The following is a 6,075-nucleotide window of genomic DNA, read 5'->3' on the forward strand; positions in this document are numbered from 1 at the left end:
TGTCAATAAAAAATATTATTGTTTAATTTAAATAAAATATAAAATAACATTAATAAAAAAAATTTTAAAGTTTATGTTTTAGTTCAAATGTATAAAAAAAGAGTGTTTTTAAAGAACTTACGAAATTAAAATTAAACTATTAATGATTTCTTAATCTTTTTTATTCTTTTAATGCATTGGCATCTAAAAACTTATTATGAAAACTCTTGATATAAAAAACTTAAGATAACCTATATTTTTCATATCTTTTGTGATTTTTTTAAATACTTTTAATGTTTAATTTTATTTCGTTATATTTTTAATATTTTTTATTTATTTTAAAAATATATCTAGACATTTTTAATTTCATCTCTAATGTTTTTTTTTTATGAAATTAACGTGGTTATAGAATAGTTTAGCTCTATTTCAAGATAAGGAATCTTTGTTTTTCACTTCAATTATGCTAACATCACCCATGCTTCTTTACTACATATAATCCAAAAGAAATTATTCAAAGCAGCCAAAATTCTGGAACCAAAGCCAGCGGGTACACGTTTTATTAATGGTGAACTAGTAAAAATCACTGAGTAATAACAATCTCAGTTAAATTAAAGATAAAGTCAGTAATAATAATATTATAAAAAAATACAGATAGACAATAAAAATACTAAAAATGTGAACAATAAATATGTCAAATGTTCAATTTAATAGGTATGTAGATGATTATGTTTATTATGTTTAATTGGATGATTATTTATTTTGATTCGATTTACTCATAGACAGTTAACAATGGCTGGATATTCAATTCAATAGATATGCAAATAGTTATACTAATATTAAGGTTTAAGAAATAATTTAAAAATAAAATATCTTTTTACTTTATTGAGTCAATTTTAGAACCATTATTCACATTATTTACAAAAATTATTTTCTACCGAACGAAACCGTAAAATTATTGAAGCTAGGGAGGGACCATAAGCAGATATAGATAACACGCATAAGTTAAAGCTACGGAACTAGGTAGCTTTATTATTCTTGTTATTTTCTAAATGAACGTTTATTAATTGTAACGGGCACATCTCCATAATCTCAATGTTACCTTCACCATCGGCAATTAATATAGTCTTGTATCTCAGATTCTCTCTTTCAAGATTAATAAGATTATTCAGTTTGCTTTTCTTCTAGCTAGTTCTTAATTCTTTCAGTTCTCCTTTGTTGTTTCTTATACTGCAAGTTATTGCAGAGTTTTGTTAAGGTTCATCAGTTTCTTCACAAGGAGGTCATTGTTTTTGAGTAAGTGACGATTAAGCCTAATGAATCTTTGTTACTAACTTCAAATACCATTCTAAAATAAAACATGCATGTGAAAGTCACCAACAATAATCATCCAATAAATTTGTTATCCCGATTGTGTATTTTACGGTCATGTCCTTGGCAGCTGGAGCATGTGAAACAACACACTTGACATCGACAATACTGGTGTAGTGGTGTGAATAGGTTATCTTCCTTGCTACCGCTAGGAATGTTACCTTATGTCTTGTTCCAATTCAAATCAAAGAGAACAGGTGGCAGATGGCTGCCATTACTCTTAGCATCATAGAGAAGTGATTAGGGGTGGCAATGGATAGGGTAGGGTAGGGTTTTGAGTTAATCCTAACCCTACTCATGGGTTGAGATTTTTATATAAATTCAATCGTATTCTATCCGCGGATTATCTCAACCCTAATTTTACCCATTCTTAACTCGCGGGTATCCGATCCTACCCGCAGATTACAAAAAAGAAAAAATTTCACTCCCTTCCCCTACAAGATGCTAAAATAACACTCTCCTCTCCTTTATTTATAAAATGTACATTTTCCTCTCTTATAACTTTTAAAAAACCTCCTCTTTAATCTATTTTAAATTTTTTGTGTTAACTAATGTTAACTTTATCTATTTTTCAAAAAAAAATTATTTTTTACAAAAATACTTTTTAGCAAAATTTTTATTTTTTATTATTAAATTTTATTTACCAAAATATCCTTTAATAAATTATTTTTTTATTGAATAAATAAAAGGTATTTTGGTAAGTAAAATTAATGACAAAAAATAAAATTTTTGTTAAAGGGTATTTTTGTAAAAATATAATTTATTTTTTCTTGAAAAATGGATAAAGTTAAAATTAGTTAATACAAAAAAAATTAAAATGGATTAAAGAGGAAGTTTTTTAAAAGTTATAAGGGAAGAGAATGTACATTTTATAAATAGAGGGAAGGGGAGTGTCATTTTAGCATCTCGCAGGGTAGGGAAGTGAAATTCTCTACAAAAAAAGATGCAACATTATTATATAATTTGATGATAATTTAAAATAGAACTGACTTTTATGTAAAAAAAATATTAAATTATCAATTAATGGTCTTCTTTTAATGACTAAAGATCTTTTACATTTAGTGAGAAGTCTTTGATTCAACATCCACTGAAAACATATTTTTATATAAGTGTATATATAACATATACATATATAGGGTGCAGGTTGGTTGGATAGGATTAAGACACAACTCGCACCCTACCCGACCCGCACGAAAACCCTATTTGCTGCGGATTGAGTTGGCAACTCTACCCAACCGAATAGGATTAAATTAGATACCCACAAATAGGATACATGTTGCCACCTTAGCTAGAAGTGATGCTGTGTCAACGAAGATGTCAGGGAAGAGCAAACGCCGCAAATTAATTTTATTATGGAGGCATCGTTAGTGTAGTACGCAGATATAGAGAAGAGGAGAGCTTTACCGGGCTGTGGTGTCAGGAACACAGTAATCGGATCCTGCGAGTTGCTGATGGGAACTCGAATCCTCCGATTTCCTGTAAATTAAAAAAAAATTTCTCTCAAGTAGAAATCGGACCCAGCGACTAGTATAACGAAATAAAAATAAAAAAAAACCAACAAAAAAAACAGACCTTCCGTTTTGATGAAGACATATCGCACAGTCCGATTTCTCCCATGTGAATTTTGTATACAAGCAAAACGGACCCTCCGATTTGCTTACAAAATTTTCAAAACAAAAAACTCGGAAAGTCCGATTTCTTCCTTCCCACAATTCGATATAGCACCCCCACATTCCATAACCCGGCACAACACCTGCCCCTCTTCCATAACAAAAAAAATTAGCCAACAAACGTGCTATACTGCTTGATTATTACTTGTGGCATTCAAGTGTTGGTACTAGCTATAGTGCATGCATGTGTAACATATCACTCTTCTTACGCTGCTCCTTCGTACCTACACAAGTTACTACGTTTTCTTCTCATCAATTATTTATTTTTCTATATTACTATTATAATTTATAAGTTTATTATTATTTTTAATTCAAATTTTAAAAATATCAATAAAATCAAATCTTAAATTCTAAACTAAATTTTAATCTTAAATTCTGAAACAAAACTAATAAAATAAATGGCACAGAATCAAATTATTCATTTACTCTCACACAGAAAATTTTCAAAGTCTATGTACCATGATTCTGGAAAACATATTAGACTGATCGGTCCGACTAATTCAATTGTAAATCAACTTTTTTTTATAGTTCAATTCAACATTTAAAATGGTTAAATTATAAAATCACTCAAAATTATTAAATTAGCCAAGAATTAGTCGATTGAACTGAATCGAAACTCAACCAATTCTCTTAAAATAACGTCGTTTTGTACTTCACTAAAGAAAAAAAGTCTTCTCCAAAACACAAATCCTAGGTTACTCTCCCACCACCATAAGGGTCTCACTCAATGCTGCTGTCTATTGCGTTCAGACACTACCGTATCTTTGTCTGGTCGTCCACAGCTTCATATTTCTTTTCATTCACCAATCAGTGCGTCTTCTTCGAACTCGCTGTTAGTTACTAGTCTTCGTCTGTTCAGCCACTCATATATTGCATCCATCATGCTCATGCGCAACCATCCTAGTCTGGAAGTTGTGGTCGAAGTCTCCAGCCCCTCTCCTCATTCACCAAGCGTAGTTTCTTCCTCGAACTCGTCGTCTGCTATCTGATCTTCGTTTTCTCAGTCGTACTTTTGCTGTCATTTGTCGTTCTGCTCATCGCTTAGTCTCTATCTCTACCGTACTTCTATTTCTTTGCTGAAACAGCTCAGAAGGAAGACAATGACTTCTTTTTTTTTTAATTTTCGTTCTTTGTTTTATTGTTTGCTCATAACTTTGATTTAATGATTTTTTTATTCTACTAAAACTTTTTTTTTGGAATTCTAGTCTTTATTTTTTCTATTCTTTGTTTTTCATTAATTTTTAAATTTGAATCATTGAATGGTTAACTATGTTCGTATATTATATTATATTCTGTTTTTTCGTTTCGAATTAAATCATTGAATGGTTAGTTGATTTAGTTTATTAGTTATTCTTTGTTAAAATTATCCTGATTTAGTTGATTGCTTTTAATTTTGAATTTAATTGAGATACAATGAACTGAAAACTAGAGAGACTGTAGTTTTGTCTCTTCTTTACGCGTTAGGAGCCAAAAACTGAGTAACGTGCAAGAAGAGTAATAAAGAAGAGTTGCAAAATAGTAGAATCAGGAGATACTTATGTTTTGTCTCCTTTAATGCAGAATCAGAAACAGAGAAGAGAAAAAATAATAACACACAAATATATCTTAGTCCAACTACTCAATGTAATGTAGTCTACATCCACTCTTCATCACAACAGTGACAGAATTTCACTATCTTTTAATAGATTACAATCACCAATTCTCCCTAGGATTCTAACCAATCCTATCTGGGACAAGTTCGGTTTCTAACCCAAACCAGACTTGACTAGGAACTCACCCTATCTTTTCAACAGCAAAGTGCTAAGCCAACTTGTAAGAAAATTTCCTCAGAATCATGACAACAAAACAGAAAAACTAACAAAGAATTTCTGAAATAAACTTAGATTTTTTCTCTAAGTCTAACTCTCTGTCTTTTTTCACTCAATGGATTTTACATAAAAAAATCACCAATTTGCTTTTTACCATTGAAACACAAAAAGATTAAACTAAGAAAATGAGATACTCAATGAAAATCATGAAGGAGAAGAATAAACAGTTTAGTGCTATGAAAACCCAAACGTTGTGCTCTCACTACTTGTCTCAATCCTTGGCCGTTCATCCCTTTAATAAAGGAATGAAGCTTCCTAGGTTTGAAACTTGCTTCAGCACCTTATTTGACTTCTTCTCCAAAATCAGATGTAGTAGCAGCGTTCACAGATGAGAGAAAGAGGGTAGAAGTAGTGACCGAATCAGACATGCAACCATACCTTCAATCTTCTCTTTCAACATTTTTCATCTTGCCTCTTGAATCTGGACCGTTTCTTCTTATTTTGGCCCCAAATTTGATTTTTGAACGTTGATTTATAGCAGAACACCGTCATGTTCACTTTATTCATTTTTTCATATTGGTGCTTATAACACAGAGAATTTCTCCAACAATCTTCAATGAAACACAAATGTAGAAATCTCCTTTTGTGATTTGCTTTTTTGATGTGATCTAATCTTTTTTTTGCTATAGTCCCTTTGACCTTCTCTTCTTTACTTGGATTTTTCTTCTTTTTTTTTTTCTTTTACTTTAGAGTTCACTTGGTGTGATGTGAAAGAAAAGGAGAGAGAAGAGAGAGTTTAGTTTGGTGGCCAAGATATGATGTGTTTCAAATGAAATAAAATTGAATTACCTAGTTAGTAACTAAGTGGAGTGAATGAATTTGGACGTGGACCACTAATTGGGTTTAGGTTTGATTTTGAGATAGATTTCGTTCTTTTAGGTTTGATTTTGAGATAGATTTCGTTCTTTTCTTTTTTGTTCAAATTGCTTGCTTTTATTGTCATTCATCATATGAGTGCTTTGTCTGAATCAATATTGGGCCAGATGTAATATGAGTTTATTTTTCATGTTTTTTAGACTAAGTTTGATTAATTTATTTTTTGCACATTAAACAAAATAAATCACACAAATAGTTAGATAATAATTCAATAATATTTAGTCATCATCTTAATAATATTTTAGTTCTTCAAACACAACCATTATTTTAGAAAAATAATTTAATTTTTCATAGAAAATTAATTTAAATTTTTA

The sequence above is a fragment of the Arachis ipaensis genome, chromosome B03, assembly GCF_000816755.2.
Source record: "Arachis ipaensis cultivar K30076 chromosome B03, Araip1.1, whole genome shotgun sequence".
NCBI lineage: Eukaryota > Viridiplantae > Streptophyta > Magnoliopsida > Fabales > Fabaceae > Arachis > Arachis ipaensis.